Genomic DNA, 27191 nt, shown 5'->3' on the forward strand with positions numbered 1-27191 from the left:
GCATGCTGCAAATTTTTTTCCAGTCCGATCGTGATCCAATCCAAGCTGGAAAAAAAAAGAAGATGAACACACAATCATAGAATAACATTGGTCCAAATTCAATCCGATTTTTTATCGTATTGCATTCGTCCGATTTCATCGCAAGTGGGAATGAGCCCTAAATAACGGACTCAGAACTCAAACTGCTGTGAATGAATCAAATTCTTTTCAATAGCAATACAAATAGTTAACGTTTTGGCCCTAATATTTGGACCTTCATCAGAATTAGAATGGAATTCCAGAGTCTGTCACAAGGTGGCAGCCTGATTGCCATGTGATATTCTCATTCGCATATATATATATATATATATATATATATATATATATATATATATATACACACACACACACACACACACACACACAGTATATACACACACACATTATATATATATATATATATATATATAGTGGCAGGGCTAAGGGTCGTGTAATCGATGGGAGATATGTGTCTCATAAATGGCTTGTCTCTATAATGTAAGGCAGAAGTAAAGCATAACAGATATTGTTATTGTTTTTGTTTGAAGGACCTGTGGTGAGGTCACAGTCAGGTGACCAGTCAGCTGCTGGGAACGTGGGTGTGGCTACAGCCTTATAATGTGGCCTGCTCCTGAACCAAGGAGTTGTGTGTGGGGAGGACTAAACCTCCCATGTGTGCTGTGACTCCTGCTGTGAGTCTACAACTACGGACATTGTGTTATTTTGCCTGAGCTAAAAGGCTATTTGTTTGCTGTTACGTTGCCTTGTGCGTTTATGCTGTGAATAAACTGCAAGCACTGTGGAAGAACCTGTCTCACATTTGTCTCCCGCTGCACCTAAGCGAGCCACATCCCCACAATTGGTGGTACACGTGCGGGCAGCGGTCCCAGCAGAGACTTGAGACAGTTGCTGCATGTCCTGGGTGAAGTTTGCAGCGGGGCAACAAGCATTGCCTGGAATCATGGAGGACCTCATGAAACACCTGGTCCAGTCCCAGGCACTGCAGCAGGAAACCAACAAGCTGTTGTTACAGCAGATCCAGCAAAGCCAGCAGGAGCAGCGGCAGCAGTTCCAGCAAAGCCAGCAGGAACAACGGCAGCAGATGCAGCTTCTGGCAACCGCCATCCAGGAGGGCAGGACGAGCGCCCCAACCCCAGGTCGGGCTGATGCCACCGACGTCGAGAAGGCGGTAAGACGCGCATTACAAAAAATGACCCCTGAGGATGATGTGGAGGCCTTCCTGACGGTGTTTGAGAGGGTGGCTGAGAGGGAAAAACTTCAGCCAGAGCGGTGGGCGGAGGTACTGGCCCCATACCTAACGGGGGAGCCCCAGAAGGCGTACTTTGACCTGACGGTACAAGATGCCAGAGAGTATCCCAAATTAAAAGCGGAAATTCTCGCCCGCTTGGGGGTAACAATGACTACCAGGGCACAGAGAGTGCATCGTTGGGCCTATCACCGGGACAAACCCCCGCGCTCCCAAATGTTTGACCTGTTGCACCTGGTCCAGAAATGGCTGCAGCCAGAGTCGGCTTCCCCTGCACAGATGGTAGAGCGAGTTGTGATGGATCGGTTTGTGCATTCTCTGCCGAGACCTCTACAGACTTGGGTTGCCCAGGGTGATCCCCAAAATGCTGATGAACTGGTTGGGCTGGTCGAGAGATACCAGGGGATGGAAGGTTCCTTGGGGAAGCAGCCCATTCCATATTGGGGGTCCCAGCAGGGGGCGGAGTCACAAAAAGGGGTGGTGCGTCCAAGGTCAAAAGGGGCGGGGGAGGCGGTGCCCAAGGTCCCCTCGGGTGTTATTTGCTGGAAGTGTCATGGGCCAGGACATATAGCGGCCCGTTGTCCCCAGACCACCGAGCAGATGGACTGCAGCATGGGACGCCGTAGTTCATACTACGCATATCCAGCTTGCAGTGTGAACTCGCTACCTAACAAGGGGCCACAAGCGTGTCCCGTGAAGGTGAACGGTCGAGCAGTAATGGCGCTTCTGGACTCCGGGAGCTTGGTGACCCTTGTGAGGGCCAGTTTTCCTCTAAACATACTCCCGGGTAAAAAGATTGGTGTTCGGTGCATACATGGCGATGCAAAGGACTACCCTATGGCTAGGGTGAAGATTGAAACGGCGCATGGCACCGAGTCGCATGAAGTTGGCGTTGTTCGAGACTTGTTGCATCCCATAATTATTGGCCGGGATTTCTGTCTGTTTTGGGATCTGTGGGGGATGGGATCTGAGTGTGCTAGCAAGAGCAGGGAACCAATCCACCCCACTGAGGTATCGCCACCACCAGAGGCAGACGAGTTCCCTTTATGTGTCCTTGTTGGGGATGAAGAGGAAGGGTCCCCTGTACCTGACATCCCGGAGTTAGGGGTGGCCGGGGAGAATTTTGGGACTGCCCAACATAGGGACCCCACACTAAGGGAAGCCTTTAACAATGTCACCGTCATTAATGGGGTTGCACAAGAGCCGGGAGCAGACACAAGGTTTCCCCATTTTATGTTGAGTGGGGAATTGTTGTACCGGGTCACGAAAATAAGGGAGGAGGTGGCAGAGCAGTTAATAGTACCAGGCCCCTATAGACGAGAAGTGTTGGACATGGCCCATTCACACATCTTGGGGGGACACCTGGGGGTGGAAAAAACCCAGGAACGGATTGTACAGAGGTTCTATTGGCCTGGGTGTCACCGGGAAATAGTAAACTATTGCAGGTCCTGCCCGACATGTCAGTTAACTGCCCCCACATCTCATTTTCGGAACCCTCTTGTGCCACTGCCCATTATTGAGGTGCCATTTGAGAGAATTGCCATGGAATTGGTCGGTCCCTTAGTTAAATCAGCTCGGGGCCATCAGTATATATTAGTCATCCTGGACTATGCCACACGCTATCCTGAGGCCATTCCCCTGAGAAACTCCTCTGCGAAGAGTATAGCCCGTGAGCTGGTCCATGTGTTTTCCCGGACGGGTTTGCCGAAGGAGATCCTGACCGACCAGGGGACACCTTTTATGAGCAAGGTGATGAGAGAATTGTGCAGAGTCTTGCAAATTTCCCAGCTGAGGACTTCAGTGTACCATCCACAGTCAGATGGCCTTGTTGAGAGGTTTAACAAGACCCTGAAGAGCATGCTGAGAAAAGTCATAGAGGAAGATGGTAGAGACTGGGATTATCTCTTACCGTATTTACTGTTTTCTATCCGTGAAGTTCCCCAGGCCTCCACGGGGTTCTCCCCCTTCGAGCTTCTGTACGGCCGGCATCCGCGAGGTCTCCTAGATATAGCCAAGGAAACCTGGGAAGCCGAAGTCACGCCCCACAGAAGCGTCATTGAGCATGTGGCACTGATGCAGCAGAGGGTTGCAAAGGTGATGCCCATTGTTAAAGAACATCTCCGCCAGGCACAAGAGGCTCAGGCCAGGGTCTACAACCGGTCAGCCAGAGTGAGGCAGTTCAATCCGGGAGACCGAGTTCTCGTGCTAATCCCGACAGTGGAAAGTAAGTTCTTGGCCAAGTGGCAAGGGCCATATGAGGTGGTGGAGAAACTGGGAGACGTAAACTACAAGATCCACCAACCCGGAAGACGGAAGCCATACCAGGTTTACCATGTTAACCTTATCAAGCCGTGGCAAGATAGAGAGCCAGCGGTAACTCCGTGCTTGCTGGGCAACCTAGAAGGGGAGGTTGGAGCCGTTACCATAGCGGAGACTCTATCGAAGGCCCAGAAGCAGCAGTGCCGGGAGTTACTCCAGAAAAACCGGGACCTGTTCTCAGAGTTGCCGGGGTGCACGAAGGTGGTGGAGCACGAAATTCTGACCGAGCCACATGTGCGGGTGAACGTGAAACCATATCGTATTCCTGAGGCCCGGCGAGAGGTAATCTCCAAGGAGGTGCAGCGTATGTTGAAGCTCGGGGTCATTGAGGAATCCAAGAGCGGCTGGTCGAGCCCGATTGTCCTGGTCCCAAAACCTGATGGTGAATGGAGGTTCTGCAACGATTACCGGAAGCTGAATGAGGTCTCCAAGTTCGACGCTTATCCCATGCCACGCGTTGATGAGCTCATCGAGAGACTTGGACCTGCCAGGTACATAACCACTTTGGATCTGACCAAGGGATATTGGCAGATCCCCATGGCACAGGAAGCCAAGGAGAAGACGGCATTCTCCACACCAGACGGGTGCTTCCAGTATGTCCGGATGCCGTTTGGCCTACAGGGAGCTCCAGCAACCTTCCAGAGGGCGATGGATAGAATCCTTGCACCTCATAAGCTATACGCTGCTGCATACCTGGATGATATCGTCATCTTTACCCCGGACTGGGAGACTCACCTGAAAAAGGTCCAAGCAGTGTTTGACGCTCTAAGAGAGGCAGGGTTTACAATAAACCCGAAGAAGTGTGCCTTGGGGAGAGAAGAAGCCAAGTACCTCGGATATGTAGTGGGGCGTGGCGAGATCAAACCCCAAATCAATAAAGTGGAGGCAATTCAAACATGGCCGAGACCTCTGTCAAAGAAGCAAGTTAAAGCCTTCCTGGGGATTGTGGGATATTACAGGAGGTTTATCCCAAACTTCGCCACAATGGCTGCACCTCTAACTGATCTGCTTAAAGGGACAAAGTCAGTGATGGTCAGCTGGTCCGAAGAAGCAGAGTCAGCCTTCCAAGAAATGAAGGGAGCGCTTTGTAAGCAACCCGTTTTGGTGGCCCCAGACTTTAAACGTGAATTTGTCCTCCAGACAGATGCCTCAGATGTCGGGGTAGGAGCTGTCCTTTCCCAAGAGATACGTGGGGAAGAGCATCCTGTTCTCTACTTGAGTAGGAAGTTGACTTCTTGTGAGAGAAATTACTCAGTTGTAGAGAAGGAGTGTTTGGCCATAAAATGGGCAGTGGACACATTACGGTACTACCTGGTGGGACGGAAGTTTAGGTTAATATCCGACCATGCCCCACTCAGGTGGATGAGGGAAACCAAGGGCAAGAATGCTAGGGTCACCCGCTGGTTCTTAGCCCTACAAGACTTCAGCTTCCATGTAGAGCATAGGGCCGGGAAGCTACATGGGAATGCCGATGCCCTCTCCAGAATCCCTTGCCTGGTAGGTGAAAGTGCCAAGCCCCACGGCTTTAGGCAGAGGGGGGAGGTATGTGGCAGGGCTAAGGGTCGTGTAATCGATGGGAGATATGTGTCTCATAAATGGCTTGTCTCTATAATGTAAGGCAGAAGTAAAGCATAACAGATATTGTTATTGTTTTTGTTTGAAGGACCTGTGGTGAGGTCACAGTCAGGTGACCAGTCAGCTGCTGGGAACGTGGGTGTGGCTACAGCCTTATAATGTGGCCTGCTCCTGAACCAAGGAGTTGTGTGTGGGGAGGACTAAACCTCCCATGTGTGCTGAGACTCCTGCTGTGAGTCTACAACTACGGACATTGTGTTATTTTGCCTGAGCTAAAAGGCTATTTGTTTGCTGTTACGTTGCCTTGTGCGTTTATGCTGTGAATAAACTGCAAGCACTGTGGAAGAACCTGTCTCACATTTGTCTCCCGCTGCACCTAAGCGAGCCACATCCCCACAATATATACACACACATACACACAGTACATATGCATATTGTATACATAATATTATATATATATATATATATATATATATATATACACACACACACACATATATACCGTATATACTCGAGTATAAGCCGAGGCACCTAATTTTGCCACGGAAAACTTGGTAAGTTTATTGACTCGAGTATAAGCTGGGAATGCATTGTTCCCTCATCCCTGTCCTGCTATGTGTGGCTCTCCCCGTCCTGTCCTGGTATGTGGCTCCCCAGTTTTGTCCTGGTATGTGTGGCTCCCCCATCCTGTCCTGGTATGTGTGGCTCTCCACGTTGTATGCTTGGCTTACCCCCCCTCCCATCCTTGTATGCATTTCTCACCTCCGTCCCATCGTTGTATGCATGGCTCACCCCCCCTCCCATCCTTGTATGCATGGTTCACCCCCATCCTATCCTTGTATGCATGGCTCACCCCCGTCCCATCCTTGTATGCATGGCTCACTCCTGTCCCATCCTTGTATGCATGGCTCACTTCCATCCCATCGTTGTATGCAGGACTCACCCCCCTCCCCCCCATCCTACTCATCCTCCTCGTGCCGTCGCTGCATCTAAGTTGTCCCGGCGCCGCAGATCTCCTGTACTGTGCGGTCACGTGGTACCATTCATTAAGGTAATGAATATGCGCTCCACGCCTATGGGAGTGGAGAGGCATGCATAATCATTACCTTAATGAGTAGTGATGAGCGAGTATACTCGTTGCTTGGGTTTTCCCTAGCATGCTCGGGTGTCCTCCGAGTATTTTGGCGTACTTGTAGATTTAGTTTTCGTCGTCTTAGCTGCATGATTTGCGGCTGCTGAACAGGCTGAATACATGTGAGGGATGCCTGTTTGTTAGGGAATCTCTCCACAGCAGCCGCAAATCATGCAGCTGAGACGACAAAAACTAAATCTTTGAGCACGCCAAAATACTCGGAGGACACCCGAGCAACGAGTATACTCGCTCATCACTATTAATGAGTAGTACCGCGTGACCGCTCAGCACAGGGGAAGAGCTTCCGGCGCCGGGATGGCGATGCAGGGACGGAGATGCAGCGATGGCGCTGAGGGTGAGTATGATGTCTTCTTGAAGCCGGCGGCTATATACACACATACAGTTCATACACTTCCTGATTTCATATTCTTTTACATGTTTGTCACAATTAAATGTTTTCAGATCGCAAAACAAATTTAAATATTAGACAAAGATAACACAAGTAAACACATAACGCAGTTTTTAAATGAATAGCAAAAAAAAAAAAAAGCACAACCAATCAACGCCAGGCCTAGGATTAAACCTGCGGATTTTGTGTTCCTCATTGTAATAAATGATTAAAATCTGCAGCAACAAAAAACGCATCAGAAAAGCAAGCTGCGAATTATAAAAACACAATAAATGGCAATTTCCACACCAAAAAAAGAATGCAGTGTGTGGACTAGATTAGTTAAAATGTATTTACTTTGCTAGTACTCTAAAATGCAGATTTTAAGCACAGAAAATTGGCGCCAATGTAGGCTAAAGCCCCCATACATTTTAGATAGCTGTTGGATAAACAAAGATTTGGCCTGATTGTTCAGCCCACAGCTATCTCCTCCGATTCTTCCATACACAGGAGAGCTCAGCTGGCCGAGTGTTCCTGTATTAATTATGAAAGCCGACATCTTTGGCGGCAGCTTATCTCTTAGAAAACAAAAGGATCGGCAGTCCGAAATGGGACATGTCAGATACTTCTGCCTCTTGTTATCATCTATTAGGGAACAGTCGGAGGCCCCCATACACATTCAGTTCAGCCAATGATAGTCTAATGATTAGGGGGCCTTTATACTAATGGTTAGGGGGGCTTTATACTACACAGCTGAACTGTGCTGGACAGGTCACTTACATTAATCCAAAACTAAAAGCTAATTAAAAGTGAGAAATGTAGAGTACATCCATCACACATCCTTACCGGTCTATCTACATCAGAGAAAATAGGGGTAAATCTTCAGCGCTTCTGATCATACACGATTTACCATCACTGTGTGTATTAATTCAGGATTGATAATGATAACATTTACATGTGTTGGATATAATGTGAATATTCCTGCTGGATTTGCAGTTGGAAAACGCTCAGGGTATTATAATGAAAGCAAAGTGGATGCCATTCAACTAAATCTCATTCATACGTGGCAGAAAACTATCCACTTACAAAAATAATCATAGCATGCTTTGTCTCTCTGCGCTGTCATATCTGTGCTGGGGACATAAAGATGTTTCCATGATAGATATACTTTTACACAAACTCTTGGCAGGAATACATTGCAACATGCACCATTGCACACATTTGCATTCGTCATCTAACTTCTGGCTATTTCCTATCTGACACTCCCTCCCCCACACATCCTCACAAAACACAAAAAAAAACAACAAAAAATACAAATAAACAAGAAAACAAGAGAGAGTAAGAAAATACTATTTGATAAAACATAAATGTAATGAACACATACAAAAATAGCTGAATGCTCCAGAACATCAAAAGCCTGAGACAAGATTAAGCCCTAACCAAAAAGAAGACAAGTGAAAGGGACAAACTAAAAAGAATGAAGAAAAGGAATGAAGAAAAAGAATGAACATAGTACCTTATAGGTCCAAAGATATGGAGAGGTATTGTATGTTTCTTATGTATCTTGGATATGAAATGAGCATGAATTATATGTAGACAATTAGGAAATCAACACAGATCCCATATATATAGGTATATATTATATTCCCTATGCTTTATAGGTGGGGAATGAACATGAAATATATGTAGATAATAGAGGAATGAGGGACGGACTAAAGAGAATGAAGAAAAGGAATAAAGAAAAAGAATGAACATAGTAACTTATAGGTCCAAAGATATGGAGAGGTATTATAGATTTCTTAGGTATCTTGGATATGAAATGAGTTACTATGTTCATTCCTTTTCTTCATTCTTTTTTGTCCGTCCCCAAGTGAAAACACACTTTAGAAGGAAGGTGCTTAAGGTGGCTATTCCCTAGGGACAGCCGGCACTGACTGCCTCTACACCGGGTATGCATTGTGATGGCAGCCAGCATGATAAACACCTCAGGGTAAGACTGCTGATCCCTTTTCAATGAAACACAACATCCTCTCAGGACCTCGGTTTTCTTTTTAGAGTAAAAGCTAGCAGACAGGAATGCCAGAGATAACACCAATCATGGCCCTGATATTTAAAGAGAAAATGAAGAAACATTTTATAATGTACTATACACTGCGTGCAGAATTATTAGGCAAGTTGTATTTGAGAGGATTCTTTTTATTATTGAACAACAACTATGTTCTCAATCAACCCCAAAGACTCATAAATATCAAAGCTTAATATTTTTGGAAGTTGGAGTGGGGTTTTTTAAGATTTGGCTATCTTAGGAGGATCTCTGTTTTTTCAGGAAACTATTACTGTGCAGATTTATTAGGCAACTTAATAAAAACCCAATATATACCCATCTCACTTGTTTATTTTCACCAGATAAACAAATATAACACAAAATTTAGAAATAAACATTTCTGACATTCTAAAAAAAAAAAAAAAAAAAAAAAATCAGTGACCAATATAGCCACCTTTCTTTACGATGACACTCACCTTCCTTCCTTCCATAGATTCTGTCAGTTGCTTGATCTGTTTACGATCAACATTGCGTGCCGCAGCCACCACAGCCTCCCTGACAATGTTCCGAGAGGTGTACTGTTTTCCCTCCCTGTAGATCTCACATTTTATGAGGTACCACAGGTTCTCTATGGGGTTCAGATCAGGTGAACAAGGGGCCATGTCATTATTTTTTCTTCTTTTAGACCTTTACTGGCCAGCCACACTATGGAGTATTTGGATGCATGTGATGGAGCATTGTCCTGCATGAAAATCATGTGTTTCTTGAACGATACCGACTTCTTCCTGTACCACTGCTTGAAGAAGGTGTCTTCCAGAAACTGGCAGTAGGTCTGGGAGTTGAGCTTCACTCCATCCTCAACCCGAAAAGGTCCCACAAGTTCATCTTTGATGATACCAGCCCATACCAGTATCCCACCTCCACCTTGCTGGCGTCTGAGTCGGAGTGGAGCTCTCTGCCCTTTACTGATCCAGCCTCGGGCCCATCCATCTGGCCCATCAAGAGTCACTCTCATTTCATCAGTCCATAAAACCTTAGAAGAATCAGTCTTAAGATATTTCTTGGCCCAGTCTTGACGTTTTATCTTATGTTTCTTGTACAAAGGTGGTCGTTTTCCAGCCTTCCTTACCTTGGCCATGTCCCTGAGTATGGTACACCTTGAGCTTTTTGATACTCCAGTAACGTTGCAGCTCTGAAATATGACAAAACTGGTGGCAAATGGCATCTTGGCAGCTTCACGCTTGATTTTCCTCAATTCATGGGCAGTTATTGTGCGCATTTTTTTATCAACACGCTTCTTGCGACCCTGTTGGATATTTGCCATGAAACACTTGATTGTTCGGTGATCACGCTTCAAAAGTTTGGCAATTTCAAGACAGCTGCATCCCTCTGCAAGACATCTCACAATTTTTGACTTTTCAGAGTCCGTCAAATCTTTCTTCTGACCCATTTTGCCAAAGGAAAGGAAGTGCCTAATAATTAAGCACACCTTATACAGGGTGCTGATGTCATTAGGCCACACCCCTCCTCATTACAGAGATGCAAATCACCTGATTTACATAATTGGCAGTTGGCTTTCAAGCCTATACATCTTGCAGTAGGATAACATGTATAAAAAGGATAAAAAAAAGGATGATGTGATCAAAATACTAATTTGCCTAATAATTCTGCACACAGTGTATGTACTGTTTATGTATGGAGTCAACACCCTATATAGTAAGGCTGGTTTCACATTCGCGTTAAAACAACGCTGCGCCCTGCGTCGTTAAGCCCCGCCCCGATCCGGCTCCCTGCCCGCCCCATCCGGGATCACCGCCTACTTTCGCATTTGCAAGCATGCGATCGGCGCACCCTATCTTTAGCATAGGGTGCGCAGATCATGCGCTGCCAGTGTGAAAGTAGCGTGCTGCGCACTTTTGACGGTGCGCCGTGCGCGCCGGAATGCAACATGCTGCATTTCGGCGCGCACGGCGCACCGTCAAAAGTGCGCAGCACGCTACTTTCACACTGGCAGCGCATGATCTGCGCACCCTATGCTAAAGATAGGGTGCTCCGATCGCATGCGTGCAAATGCGAAAGTAGGCGGTGATCCCGGATGGGGCGGGCAGGGAGCCGGATCGGGGCGGGGCTTAACGACGCAGGGCGCAGCGTTGTTTTAACGCGAATGTGAAACCAGCCTTACACACTCAAAATCATCTCAGAATACAACAAGGTTATTTCTCTAGACATAAATTAAAGATGAGCTTTCACCAACTTTCGCATGATAGAAGGGTTGTCCAGTGAAAACAAGTTATCACTATTCACAGAATAGGTGACAACTTGCTGATCGGTGGATGTCTGACCGCTGGGACGGTAGAACAGGGAATGTTTGTATCCTTTAGAATGAAGTAGTAATGCACATGCTCGATCACCGCTCCATTCATTCCCTACGATGCTGCCGAGTGCGGGGCTTTTTCCGGCAGTATCGTGGAGAATGAATGGAGCGCTGGTCATGTATCCAACCAGCCGCTCCTTTTTGATAAAAGCTCTCCAATTTGCCGATCGGTTCTGGTCTGGGCCATGCGATACCCACTGATCACCTATCTATTTATATAATTGCCGTGTAATGTTTTCACTTCCTATTCTGTCCAGATGACACCATATCCCAGAATTCCAAGCGGAGGAAGTTCACCGACCGCCATATTGGGACACCCAAGTGATGGGTGTCTCAATATGGAAACTGCTGCTGGTACCAACTTATTGCGCGGTACCACCAGCGTAACACCGTCGCACCACACACACACTCTATAAGTAACACACGCACTCACACAGCACCACCAGCGGAACACCGTCGCATTGCGCCTGCGCGAATTTCGCGTGGGTGCAGTGAATCATTCGGCTGATCCCGGCGGTATATGCGCAACGTGTCTACAGGCAGAGGAAGCCAGTCACATTAAAGGGGTTTTCCCATAAACGAAAGTTCATTTTACAAATTGTCTGTGTCTGACCGTGTACAGAGCATACCACATCTCCTGGGCAGGAGAGGAAGCAAAAGACAATACTGACATCACAGCAGGGGATCACAGAGGATTCATTTTGTGAGGTAAAATATTTTACTGACTGTTTTTAAACAATATTTTACTTCACAAAATGTATCCTCTGTGATCTCCTGCTGTAATGTCAGTATTGTCTTTTGCTTCCTCTCCTGCCCATGAGCTGTGGTATGTTCTGTACACAGTCAGACACAGGGGTGAGAGAGACAGAGCACAGGGGGGAGACAGCTCAAATGGGACCGCACACGAGGAGAGAAAACAGCACAGGAAGGAGAGAGACAGCAGATAGGGGGGATTGCACATGGGGTAGACAGGTCAAAGAAGAGAGAACAGACGGGTGTTGTGAATTCACTTTCTGGCCTAACTCTGGTTACTAGTGAAGGTAGTGGAGCTGGTTATATTGACAGAGGGGTCACGAGTTCTCTTTCCGGGCTCCCTCTTGTGGTTACAGGAGGTAATGGAGCTGATCTAATTAACAGAGGTCTGCCACCTGATAATGAGGAGGACGATTGGACATCTGGAGTTTCTGATTGGATTTAAGACAGCCGACTCCCTCTATCCCTGCTGGTGATTTTTTCCTGCCTCCTGAGGTCTTAGTTTCCAGCTCAGTCCCTGCATGCTCAAGCTAAGTGTTCTTTTGCTATTGTTCACATTTGATTTGGTTTTGTCTATTTCAGTTTTGTGCGGTCAGCCAGCTCCGGCTGGGGCTGTGCTGAATTTCCATCCTTATGATACTGCCTGTGCCAGTTTGTTTTTGTCCCTTATTAGATTGGCCTCTCTTTGCTCTGCTTTCAGAATATACCAGAGTGCTGATATAGTGGGCGAAGTCTAGTGACTTCAGTGTTTTTTCTATCAGACGTGTTGGGCATTTTTTGCAGGGTTTTTTGCGTGATTGCAGACAGTGTCTTTCCTTTCCTGTCTAGTTAGTGTGGGCCCCATAGTTTGCTCAGCCTATTTTCCTACCTGCGTTTGTGTTTTCATCTTGTCTCACCGACAATATATGTTTGGGGGCTATCTATTCTTTTGGGGTCTGCTCTGGGGCAGTTTAGATTTCCCCTTTCTTGCTTTAGGCTTATTTAGTTCTCCGGCTGTGTCGAGGCGTCTAGAATCATCGTAGGTACGCTCCACGGCTACTGCTAGTTGTGTGGATAGGATCATGGGTCTGCAATCCGCTTAGTTACCAACCTCTCTGGTTTTCTGTGGCTTAGCTTGGTTTTGCTTTCCTCCTCGGTGACCCAATCATAACAGATGGGAGAAGTCAGCACATGGGGAAAGAGAGAGGTGGGTGAGCACATGGGGGGGAAAGATTCTCAATGATGCAAAGCATTCCCCCATCGTGACATTACCGCCCTCCCGATGCAATAGCATCAGGCCTCCATCTAGGATGCAGGATAAGTGATTTGATAAGTGATAAATTAACAAGACAATCCCTACAAACTGGCTAGATCATTATAAAAGGGCTGAACAGCTGAATAACACAAAGTTTTCCTTTTTTAATTTCTTATCTCCATTACAGAGATATTCGCTTCTAAAGTTTAGAAAGCCTAACATGCTTATTTCCCCTTCAAATTAAGGGAGCGTTAACAACAGGGAATCTTCTCTGGGCAAGTTTACTTTTTGCCCTTGTTTGATGTTGCTGAAATAAAAGAAAGCCATGTACTCAGGGGAAAAAAAAGAAAACACCCTTATAGAACACCAGAAATGGGTTCTTCTTTGTGATCTGAGGACACTGATGTGTCTAAGGGAAGAGTCAGATGGCCGTATAATTTGGATGGGGACAACAACGTAATGCTCAAACTGGCAGTCAGCTCTCCCAACCAGAGCGTGACAGCTGAACAGCAATACCTGCTGTCACGCTCCAGTTGGGAGAGCCTCCAGCCAGTCCGGGCATTGCGTTGCGATCCCCATCCAAATAATATGGCCGTCTGACCCTTCCTTATACCTGATCATTGTCATTATAAAAGCTGGGGAAGGAGAGCTGCAGGAGCTGTAGTGTCGTTACAATGCTCTGTATCTAACCGAGGTTGCAAGGAATATATTCAGAGCGTTGTATGTAACAAATAGTGCTTGCGTGATTATCTTTATCACTGTTACCTACTGCAGCTCTCCTCCCCGATACTGTAATGACATTCATAATGTAGTGACATGACAATGCCAGGAGAGAGTTGCACCGGGGAGAAGAAATGAAGATGATCATGTGAGTAGCGTTGTGCTCCAACAAAAGAATTGCTGTCCTGTGTGAGAGGATCTGCCAGGACCAGGGATTGAGGCATATATACACAGGAAGATCGGGGCACTTTCCAGACATGAAGTATATTAGTTGCACAACTTTCTAAATTTTAGCTTATTTGACATCTAATACTTTCAGCTGACAAACCCTTTAAATTAGAGTATATTGGAGGAAAAAATGTGCCAATTTTGTTACTTGGTGGATGCTATGAGCAGGTATAGATTTGTGCTACAGTTGACTCCAATCTGTCATGTAAATTATAGTAATTTGTTCGTTTTGCGGGAGGCCCCACACCTTATCGCTAACCCCAACCACTTCTTTTGTCACTTTAACAATAGGCGAACAATTTACACCATAAATTTTTTTTTTTTTTTAATCAGATAAATTTTTATTAATGATAACAATTATAACATATATGACATCAAGCAATTGTTCACATATAATCATATATTTTTATGAACAAAACTCCCCCCCCTTTTTTCCCCCCCTATCCCCCCACCCTCCGAGACCCCTTCAGTGTCTTCCTCATTTCTATTCCGGTACTCTTTCCCACATCCATATATAATTGTTTATTATGAACATCATCTATATCATAATACATCCTCCCCACAAATCTAACTCCATTCTACCCATGGCTGCCACATCTTATGAAATACATCGAGTTTATTTCTCTTAGTATAAATACTTTTTTCCAATGAAATTATATGCTCCACCTGCGTAAGAAAGTCTCGTCTAGTCGGAGGCTCTTCTCTGATCCAGAACCGAGCGGTCAACTTCCTTGCTATGAACAATAGTCTAGCAATCGCCAGTTTGACCATGGATACCGCTACTAATTCTTCCACATAACCTAATATACAGACCAAAGGGTCTCTGGGGATTGCACACCTATATATCAATTCAATCCGACTCAATACAACTGTCCAGTATGTAGACAATCTAGGGCAATGCCACAGCATGTGCAACATGTCTGCCCGTTCCTGCGAACATCGTGGACACTCGGAATCGGACCTCAAACCCATCTTGAACAGTCTATCTGGAGTTCTGTAAGCTCTATGAATTATGTATAGCTGAGACATCCTCCCAGGTTCGCTCATAGAGATCTTAGGCACATATTCTAAAATAGATTGCCATCTATCGTCATTTATCTCTCCCAATTCAGCTTCCCATTTCACTCTAGACTTGATGGGATGTTTGACTAGAAAAGTGAATAATAAATCTCTATACACTTCTGACATTGCCCCCTTGTCACGCTGTTCTCCAAAATGGAGGCCAGCGTGATATCAAACTGGATCTCAATAAGTTTTTTCCGACATTGCGACCGATACGCATGCTGAATTCTTTTATAATGATATAAATTTGAATGCGGTAACTGGAATTCGGTTTGCAGCTCCACAAATGACTTAAGTCTCCCCTGACCCATTAGCTGTCCCATCCTTCTGATTCCTGCCTCTCTCCAGGGCCCAAATCCTTCCATTTGCTCGAATTCTTGCAAATTTATATTATCCCATACAGGAGAGTATTTGGTAAGGCCCGTGACACCCCTAATCTGTTTAACTTTTTCCCATACCTTATGAATTAGGAGAACAGTAGGAAACCGAGAGCCTAATTTTAAAAACTGCCCCCCTTCCAAACTCTCTCCCAGAGGCCATTTTCCAAACAAATATCTCAAACTACTAGGCGACTGTCCCCGTCCCGTCTCCACCCCCCATCCTCCAATATGCTGGCATTGGGCTGATAAAAAATAGACCCAGGGGTTGGGAAGCGCCAAACCTCCTTCGGCCTCTGCAAAGTCTCTTGTTTAAACCGTGGGCTTTTCCCTCCCTCCATATTAGTTCGCCAAACAGCGATTTAATTTTGTGGACCTACTCTGCGAAATCCAAATTGGAGAATTATGTAGTACATATAAAAGCTGTGGCATCACAATCATTTTTAAAAGGTTCACCCTTCCAATTACCGAAAGATGTAATTCATTCCATGCCGATATTTTGGAACAAATTTTTTGTAGCAAAGGGCTTAGATTAAGCTATTCAAACCTAGTCAAAGGAAGGGCGATTTGTATCCCCAAATATTTAAATCCCGAAACTACCTTCAATTTTGCTGACCTTTCCACCTCCCCCATATCCCTATCTACCTCATCAATGGGCATTACGCACGATTTGTTCCAATTGATTTTGAGTCCGGAAAATTCCCCGAATTCCTCAATTAATGCCACCGCGTTATCCAAATTCTCCCGAGTCCTCCAAAAATAACAAAATATCGCCGGCATACAAAGACACCCTCTCCTCCTTCACTTCATAGGCAAATCCTTTTATCTCTTGTGCATCCCTAATTTTAGTGGCCAGAGGCTCCACGGCGAGGGCAAACAGCAACGGAGACAACGGGCATCCCTGCCTCGTACCCCTATGTAATGAGAAACTATCAGATAATTCATTATTCACTCTAATTTTTGCCGTTGGAGAGGAGTATAGCAACCCCACCCACGATATAAACTTGGGCCCGAACCCAAGGCCCATCAAAACCGACCACAAGTACTTCCATTCTACACAATCAAAGGCCTTATGGGCATCTAAAGATACTACTACTCTCTTTCCAGCATTTTCGGCTGGAATTTGCATATTTAAATATAGCCTCCTTAAATTGATTGCTGTAGATTTATTGGGCATAAATCCCGATTGATCTGGGTGGATTACTTTATCAATCACGTGGGTCAGTCTGTTGGCCAAGGCCTTCGCCAGAATCTTTACATCTGCCGTAAGGAGTGAAATTGGTCTGTAGGACTCTGGATTCAATGGGTCCTTATCAGCTTTAGGAATGACCACAACAATGGCCTCTCTCATAGATGTAGGTAACATTCCCCTCTCCAACGACTCATTAAATACCTTCTCCAATTTAGTTATAACTTCTTCATTAAAAATTTTATACACCTCTGCCGGAATGCCATCCGCCCCTGGGGCCTTATTTCCCGCCATGTCCGCCAGTGCCACCCTCAACTCCTCCGCTGCAAGCGGCCTATCCATCCATTCTCTGTCTTCCTCCCCTAATCTAGGAAGCTTAATCGCCCTCAGATACCTGTCCATCTCCTCTTGACCTTTATGTATCTTTGAGGAGTATAACTCACTATAAAATTGTTTAAATACATCCAAAATTTGATCCCCCTGTGTAACCACATTACCTTTCTTAGTTTTAACTGCATATACATGTGAGGATTCCCGTTGTGCCGAAGCTATCACTGAGAGCAGGTGCCCCACTTTTTCACCCTCCGCATAGAATGCCTCGTTCTGAAATGCCCGCCGTCTCTCCGCCTTACGGATGTGAAGTTTATTAACTTCCGACTGGGCCACTCTCATGCGGGTCTGCGTAGCTTTAGTACACTGCGCACCCAATGCTTCCTCAGCCGCCCTTAATTCCTCCATCACTGCTTTGTCTAAATTTTGAGACCTAGTCTTATATCGAGACACTTCTCTGAATAAAATCCCTCTCAAAAACGCCTTCATAGTATCCCAGACTACATGACCCTCTGCACTACCTTCGTTTATCCTAAAGAATTCTCCTAGTTCCTCTCCTATCTTTCCCATATCCAGCAACCATAACCAAAAGGGATGAATTTTCCATCCCATACCTGTCAACCTCCCCCGTTCTCCCAATTGTAGAGATATCACCAGTGGACAATGATCCGATAGGACTCTGGGCAAATATTCCACTTCCTGTACCAAGTTATCCATCCCCTCATCTCCCAAAGCCACATCAATGCGAGACAGGGATCCATACGTCGCCGAGTAGCACGAGTAAGTGTAGCTCTCCATATTCCGAACTCTCCACAAGTCTATCCAACCAATTTCCCTCATGTAGTTTCCAAAAGGTGTCACATTCCCTCCCTCTCTGCTCCCCGCATGTTTACCCTTATCCCAATGATCATTTGCAATATTATTCACATCACCTATTACAAGCAACGGGACCCCAGTCCATTTCCCGGATAAGTCCAGAATTTCCTGTATCTTTTTTCCAGAAAATGGTGGAGGGATATACAAAGACACAATACATAATAATCTATTCAATATCCTACATACAATAAACACGTATTGCCCATCCTTGTCTATTATAGCCTCCACTTCTTCATATGGAGTAGAAGTGTGGATCAACACCGACACTCCCCTAGCATAGGCTGAGTACGTCGAGTGATAAGCCTTCCTCATCCACCTTTTTTGTAGCATAGATACTTTGTCTTTTACCAGATGTGTTTCTTGGAGGCAAATCACTGAGGGCCTCAGCTTCAGCAGATATTGTAAAATTGCGGCCCGTTTTGAGACGATAGCGAGACCCTAACGTTCCAGCTTAGAATTTTAATTCTACCCCCCATGATATGTTGCAATACCAAACATTTGACACGTTATAACTGAAATCTCGGTCCTCCCCCCCTATCCCTCCAACCCCACCCCACCCCCTTCCCACCTCTACCCCCTGTCCCAACCTTCCAACTGAAATAACTCTCATCCTTCCCCCCCATCCCCCTCCCGAAAAATTAGTTGTCTTACACCATAAATTTTAGCGCACTCGTGGCATACACCAAAAGTATAAATCCTACAAAAAATACGGAGATAAAGACCGCAAGTAGAGTAAAAAAGGTCACTTTATTGTAACAGACTCTTTAGACAAAATGTACAAAATACAGACAAAGAACAAATTGCTCATACAGGGCTCATATGTGGTAACCGCTACTAACACCCTATATATAACAGAATGGGTGATAAGAAATGAAGCAAAGAGTCTCAAAGAGAGCCATTCATTATATAGTATATAGGCCCTCACTATGAGAAAACAGAGCTAACACACTCCAAATAGAAAAATAATGTGTAGATAGATAAATATCTATCCAAAATAATAATACTATAATAAATGGAGACAAAATCATACCCATATGTATCTGTAGGTGAGCGCGGCACTAAAGAGAGCAGCCCCGACGCGTGTTTCGCGTGGGCTTCCTCGGGGGGCTGTGTCTGTGTGTTGAGATTGTGGTCATTTTATGCAGGAGACCCAGGTGTGTGGAATCGTCAGCGCCATAATCGGCGCGTGCGCAGTGTGAAGCAGAGCGCCATGACACAACGCCCACAGGCGCCCATGTGATCGGAAGGCAGAGGGAAAACCCCTCATGACGTCACACGCCTCCCACATCACTGCCGGCCGCCTGGGAGATGAATCATAAGAGCGGCCACACTGGGCATGCGCACTCGCTGAAGCAGCCATCTTATGTAGGGGCAAAAAAGAGGGCATACATATCGCTACATCTCATAATAGTGCATTCAAAAAATAATCAATATTCTTCAGTGAATCTAAAGACAATGACCCGAAAGGGCCATATTATAGGGGCACATAGTCAAAAATGGACCCACATGAATATAGATACTATATTTATAAGAAAATCCTCTCTAAACGAACGCGCATTAAATAGAGCGTAATATTATTATATAATTCTCAAAATCTCGTGGACAAAATAAGACATAAAAATATGCTATATTATAAAAATCCCTAAACAGAAGGGAAAATATAAGTGAGAAAATGTGGAATAAAACATAATAAAAAAGACATACACAAATATAATACATTTAAAAAAATACAAAAAACACCCTTCAATATAAGATATTAAGCCCAGTAGTAAGGTGGCTGTCTCTGAGCTGTTGTATCTCAAATGGTATACCATTCTCACACGGATCACCGATCTCCAATCACAAAATGTCCAAGAACATCAGACAATGATGAAATGAGCAAGAATTACTAAATAAAACAAAAAACACACAGATTAAAATCCAAGAACAGGGACAATTCGAGAATACTCATAGGAAAGATGCAAAACTGAGCTGCTCATTCAGGCCAAAAGGACTCATGGTCCCCAGAACAGTGATCCAACGACATTGGCCAATACTAAAAACCGACCAGGTGCTGTCTAGATATCTCTCGGATTCCCCCCTGATGACGGCAAGGAGGAGTAGGAATTTGAGAGATATCCTTGTACAGAGTCACTATGTCCCCAGAAGACCTGATCCTTTTGGGGCTGGCAGACGGAAATGGGGTTTTTATCCCTGTGGAGATTGCCTAGCATGCCGAAATCATGTCCGTACCACATCCTTTAGGTCTGCTGATGGTCAGAAAGATTTCAAAATTACGGATTATATCTCGTGTAGTACTACATTTGTAGTCTATGTGGCAAAATGCACTTGTAATTTGTTATATGTCGGCTTAACATCACGCGAATTGAGAATTCGCACTCGTGAGCATGTTAGAGACATATCAGCAGCAAAGACGGTGGAGGACATTGCAGTATTGAAAACTGTCCCACGACATTTCAAATTGTGCCATAAAAGTAATCCCAGAGACCTACAAGGCTTTGGCATTGACAAAATTAGATGTGGCATCAGGGGCGGGGACATGAAGCGCCTTTTGGCACAGTTGGAATGTCGTTGGATCACTGTTCTGGGGACCATGAGTCCTTTTGGCCTGAATGAGCAGCTCAGTTTTGCATCTTTCCTATGAGTATTCTCGAATTGTCCCTGTTCTTGGATTTTAATCTGTGTGTTTTCTGTTTTATTTAGTAATTCTTGCTCATTTCATCATTGTCTGATGTTCTTGGACATTTTGTGATTGGAGATCGGTGATCCGTGTGAGAATGGTATACCATTTGAGATACAACAGCTCCGAGACAGCCACCTTACTACTGGGCTTAATATCTTATATTGAAGGGTGTTTTTTGTATTTTTTTAAATGTATTATATTTGTGTATGTCTTTTTTATTATGTTTTATTCCACATTTTGTCACTTATATTTTCCCTTCTGTTTAGGGATTTTTATAATATAGCATATTTTCATGTCTTATTTTGTCCACGAGATTTTGAGAATTATATAATAATATTACGCTCTATTTAATGCGCGTTCGTTTAGAGAGGATTTTCTTATAAATATAGTATCTATATTCATGTGGGTCCATTTTTGACTATGTGCCCCTATAATATGGCCCTTTCGGGTCATTGTCTTTAGATTCACTGAAGAATATTGATTATTTTTTGAATGCACTATTATGAGATGTAGCGATATGTATGCCCTCTTTTTTGCCCCTACATAAGATGGCTGCTTCAGTGAGTGCGCATGCCCAGTGTGGCCGCTCTTATGATTCATCTCCCAGGCGGCCGGCAGTGATGTGGGAGGCGTGTGACGTCATGAGGGGTTTTCCCTCTGCCTTCCGATCACATGGGCGGCTGTGGGCGTTGTGTCATGGCGCTCTGCTTCACACTGCGCACGCGCCGATTATGGCGCTGACGATTCCACACACCTGGGTCTCCTGCATAAAATGACCACAATCTCAACACACAGACACAGCCCCCCGAGGAAGCCCACGCGAAACACGCGTCGGGGCTGCTCTCTTTAGTGCCGCGCTCACCTACAGATACATATGGGTATGATTTTGTCTCCATTTATTATAGTATTATTATTTTGGATAGATATTTATCTATCTACACATTATTTTTCTATTTGGAGTGTGTTAGCTCTGTTTTCTCATAGTGAGGGCCTATATACTATATAATGAATGGCTCTCTTTGAGACTCTTTGCTTCATTTCTTATCACCCATTCTGTTATATATAGGGTGTTAGTAGCGGTTACCACATATGAGCCCTGTATGAGCAATTTGTTCTTTGTCTGTATTTTGTACATTTTGTCTAAAGAGTCTGTTACAATAAAGTGACCTTTTTTACTCTACTTGCGGTCTTTATCTCCGTATTTTTAGTAGGATTTATATTATTGTGGAGGTTCCGTAGTTCTTTATATATCCTCAATGAAGGTATATTTGACTATATGAGTGATGTGTGTGTATCAGTGGTATTTATTCTCTATACACCAAAAGTAGCAGCTTTTTAATGTAAAAGTTCCATCAATAGTATATTGAAAAAGTGAAGCTTTTATTATGTGTAATCATAATCAGGCATTGCCTACTTAGGACAATCCACTTCCCTAGGAGAGTCCTCCAACAATAATCTGATAACACATATTCCTGCTACTGGCACCTACAGTGATCTGTTGTGAAGAAAGTGTTTAATTCTCCTGCAATGCCCTGGCGGGGAAAATGAAGCCTTACACAGTGCCTATTAAGAGAAATATGTCAGCAGGTATTTGCTGCCTAATCTGAAAGCAGTATTTTGTAGAGACAGAGACCCTGATTCCAGCAACGTGCCACTTACTGAGCTACTTAGTGTAGTTTTTATAATTTCATAGTTTTATCAGCAGATTATCAAGATTGGCACTACAGGACTAGTAAACCTGCTGCCAAGTTGTCCAGCCATGCCTCCACCACTGATTGGCAGTTTTCCGCCTATGCACAGTGCACACAGAAAGCTACCTATTAGTGTTGAGGGCAGGTTTATACAGAGCTCAGCATTCAGAAAACTGCTAGATCTGCAGCAGAAAAAAACAACAGTTTTTAATCAAAACTGCAGTACCCAGTAAAGAAAATGACACATTGCTAGAGTCAGGGTCTCTGTCCCTACAATATGCTGTGGTAGGAAAAAGCAAAAACAGAGTGACCAATTACCTTAAAGATAAAAAAAAAACTGTTTATTTTATGTATAGCATATAGTTTTTTATACTCTGAGTAAAAACAGGCTTTCTAAACCAGACAATCCCTTTAATTTACATATGACAGGAAAAAAACCCTCTAAAGCTTAAACCAAAGGTATGCACTGTTCTAGCATCCACTTGGATTTTTAATAACAATACCAGTCTTGTTGGAGGCAAATTCAGCAGGATACATAGTTTCCATCCTAGAACTGGTTAAATGACTGTATGCTCAATGGTTTCTCTTGTGTACGGAGAGTGTATTTTAATTCCATTTAGTTTCATCAAGTCTGGTAAACTTTTGAGGACCTTTTATATCTGTGAAATAGTTGTTTTAAATAAACAAGCAGCTGCCATTTCTGGGTTAAGTATCTCTATTATCCAGCACACTGTCATTTAGGCTCTATTCATCAATATACACATGAATTATTTATGCAAACACAAGTATTCAAAGCCGCAATTCAATACAATGAGAGTATTTCCAACATAGAAGCCAAGAAAAGGGAAGGCTAAAGGCAGGCCTAGGGGAGGTTACCGGGCAGGCCTGGGGGTGGCTTGAGGCAGGCCTAGAGAATGAGACCTTTATTAACAGCAATAGCTAATATGTCCTAATTGGTGATCTGTCTGTTAAAGGCTTGCAGATTTAAAACTATAGACGAGTAGTAATATTAGATGTATGCCTGCTCCTAAAGGATCGGGATATGATCTGTCAGTCGATCAGAGATTGATCACATTTATATGCAAAAAGAATCAATTTTGTCAATGATTAATTATATTTTTTATTATTTGTCATTGATATGAAAAATAATTAATGTAAATTAGTCTTCAGTCCCAGGAGAGTAAGGTCATTTCAATGTGAATGAGATTAAATGCAAGAAAAAACAAGAACAGTGAAGCCAAAAAAGAAATATGACCCCGTTTTCCTTGTATAAGAATCTAGTCTTGATAGCCAAATGGGTACGGTTCTTTACTCTTCTTTGTTGGCATCTTTTTGAGGATCACGCCCCCTTGGCTAACAAAACTAGATTTAAAAACAGTGGGCAAAAAGGAAGATTGGCCATTTCTAAGGAATGGGAAGGTGCAGAAAAAAATGCCATATATAGGAGAACAGCAGACCAGATAAAAACAAAATATTGTATATACTCGTGTATAAGCCGATTTTTTTCAGCACTTTATTTTGTGTTGAAAACGCCCCCCCCCCCCACCCCCTCACCCCCTCGGCTTATACATGAGTTATTGACCCAGGGAAGGGGGAGCGGTGGAGCAGTGGGTCACAGGGGGCAGGAGCCGGAGGCTGTAACTGTGCCCGCTGATAAAGAGAAGTGAATATTTACGGCACTGGCAATGACTATTCATTTCTCTTAGGCTATGTGCACACGCTGCGGTTTTTGCTGCGGATCCGCTGCGGCTTTGGCCGCCGCGGATCTGCAGCAGTTCTGCAGACAGTGTACAGTAGCATGTAAATCTATGTGATTTACAATCCGCTGTGCACATGCTGCGGATTTTTAACTGCAGAAAAGATGCGGTTCTGAATCCGTAGAAAAAAATTACATGTCACTTCTTTTCTGCGGATTCTGCTGCGGTTTACCATCTCCTCCATTGTAGAGGTGATAAACCGTAGGCTAATCCGCAGCGTGTGCACATAGCCTTATAGCGTGCACAGTTGTGGCTGCAGCCGCCAGCTTCCAGCGGCTGTAAATAAAAACCTCCTACTTACCTTCCCTGCGCGCCATCGCAGGATCTTGTTCCAGCTTCCAGACGCTCCTGCGGCCGAGCGATCACGTCTCTCCGCTGAGTGGAGAGAGGTGAATGTTCATTACCTTAACGAGCGGGGACACATGGTCGCTCGGCCGCAGGAGCTGCTGGAAGTCAGAACAAGATGCTGAAAGAGCACGCAGGGAAGGTAAGTAGAAGGTTTTGGGTTTTTTTTTATGCTTTTCTCATGGGGGCCATGCGTACAAGGATAGGGATGAGGAGCCATGCATACAAGGACGGGGATGAGGAGCCATGTAGACAAGGACGGGGATGAGGAGCCATGCATACCAGGACAGGGATGAGAAACCATGCATACCAAAACAGGGATGAGGAGTCATGCAGACAAGAATGGGTATGAGGTGCCATGCAGGCAAGGATAGGTATGAAGAACCATGCATACCAGGACAGGGATGAGGAACCATGCAGACAAGGACGGGGATAAGGAGCCATGCATACAAGGATAGGGATGAGGAGCCACGCTTACTAGGACAGGGATGAGGAGCCATGTATACAAGAATAGGGATGAGGAGCCATGCATACCAAGTCAATACGTTTTCCCAGTTTTTCGTGGCAAAATTAGGTGCCTCGGCTTAAATTGGGGCAACTTATACAGGAGTATATACGATAAATATTTATTGCAAGTGACGGCTTCTCTGTAAAAAGAGGTTGTTGGGAAGGGTTGCAAATGTTTTATCCAAATGCTTTGAATGGATTTCCAAAATATAAAAGTAATGTTCGACGCGATCCTCTGCCTCTCCTGTTCCAACACTGCCCGGTCTCTACTTCCGCTGTAGTAATGACATCCCGTCACTGTTCACAGTAGTGATCTGCTATCTCAGGGAGTGACTGTAGCAAAGATCGGCAAAGGTCCAGCCATATCAAAACAGTATTGGTAGGAGTTCAGAGAGGTCACTATGGTTTCTTTCAATTTTTATATTAATCTGAGCATTTTTTTACGGGGAATCTGTCAGGTTAGGATTCCCTATCCAAGTAAAAGCAGAGCAGGCTAGGGGTTATCATTAGCATCCAGATCAGGCCTGTGTCATAACTGGAAGTCAGCCGTGAAACGAGGAAGCAACATTATAATCGTGCTGCGTTCCAGTCGTCGAGGCAGGATGAAGCACTGAGCAGTCACGGCTGTTCTCCAATCATGGCCACAATTCAGTTGACCGACGTCCCACTCAGCCTATAAATGTCCTGAGTGAGACATCAAATCAACCGAAGGGTGGACATAGTTGGAGACCATCCAGGACTGCTGCTCACTGTCCCGATGATTGGAATGGATGTGTGATTATAATGTTATTTTCTAATTTCTCTGACTGCTGCCTATAGCATGGACATTGTCTGGATGCGAATTATAACCCCTAAGGCTGAGTTCACACGTGGCGTTTTTTTCGCGTTTCCGCGGCAGTTTTAACCGCGCGATTTTGCCGCGAAAACGCAAAAAATAAGCATCCCATGCATTCCTATGGGATTCCGCAATGCTGTGCTAATGCTGCGGTTTTTACCGCGGCGGAATCGCTTCGCGGTAAAAACCGCAGCATGCTCATTATTTTGCGGAATCGCGGCGATACCGCACCCACAGGAATGCATTGTTCCGCTTACTTCCCGCATGTGGCTGTGCACACCATGCGGAAAGTAAGCAGAACAATTGCGGATGGTACCCACGGTCCGGAGGAGAGGAGACTGTCCTCTGGGCTTTGGTTACCATATCCCTGTAAAAAATAGAATTTAAAATAAAAAAATATTGTTATTCTTACCCTCCGACGTCCCGCGCAGACTTCCCCCCTCTCTCCACGCTCCCGTTCCCAGTAGTCCTTTGCGAAAATGCCCGCGATGACGTCCGATCTCGCGGGATCGCGAAGTCTCGCGGTAATTCGCGCGACGTCATCGCGAATTACCGCGAGACGTCGCGATCCCGCGAGAACTGACGTCATCGCGGGCATTTTCGCAAAGGACTACTGGGAACGGCTGCGCGGGACGTCGGAAGGTGAGAATAACAGTATTTTTTATTTTTTTTTACATTCTATCTTTTACTACTGATGCTGCATAGGCGGCCTCAGTAGTAAAAAGTTGGTCACACTCGTCAAACACTATGTTTGACGAGTGTGACCAACCTGTCAATCAGTTCTCCAAGCGATGCTACAGATCGCTTGGAGAACGCTAGCATTTTGCAAGCTAATTACGCTTGCAAAATGCTAGTTTTTCCGCGGGAATTTAAAATGCGATTTTCCCGCGGACTGGAATTCCAGAACTCTCGCGGTAATTTCCGCGAGAATTACGGTACGCGTGCACTTAGCCTAACCCGCTCTGCCTTTATTTAGATTTAGGTATTCTGACCTTCTAGATCCCCTTTAAATTTTATTCCTCAAAAGTCCCTTTTAGGAGCCCATACAAACCTGTGAGCAACATGTCATAACTGTTATAAATCCTATTCAGCCACTTCCTCTTCAGAGCAAACTGTGTGTCAACTACTATGTTCAACCTTACAGGAATGGTCACAATTTTTTTTCAGACATGCCAAAAATACCTAGATAGGTACAATATATTCCCCGCTTCTGTGCTGTTGTAGCACTAAACATATTAGTTACTCAGGATCCCAGGAGAGGTGGGTGACCAGAGCGGTGGGAGCTGTAAGAGTGAACCTATTGTGGTAGACTGAGCATGCCGGCCTCTTCACTATGACAGCGATCAAGACTTCAACAGATTGCATGGTATGTGTTGGAAAAATAGGGAAGGTGCTTTATAAATTTAAAGGGGTATTCCCATCTCCAAGCTCCTATCCCAATATGTAGCAGGTGTAGTAATAACAATAATAATAATAATAATAATAAT

The 27191-nt window shown here is 44.7% G+C and overlaps 1 protein-coding gene across 2 annotated transcripts in view; it reads right to left on the bottom strand.

The window, feature by feature from the left end:
- The window catches only part of SPAG6 (sperm associated antigen 6), a 251931-nt gene that overhangs the window by 144298 nt on the left and 80442 nt on the right, over nt 1-27191 (bottom strand). The window lies entirely within an intron of this gene.

The sequence above is a fragment of the Dendrobates tinctorius genome, unplaced genomic scaffold (assembly GCF_039654945.1).
Source record: "Dendrobates tinctorius isolate UK_male_01 unplaced genomic scaffold, ASM3965494v1 ptg000070l, whole genome shotgun sequence".
In the NCBI taxonomy this organism is placed as follows: Eukaryota; Metazoa; Chordata; class Amphibia; order Anura; family Dendrobatidae; genus Dendrobates; species Dendrobates tinctorius.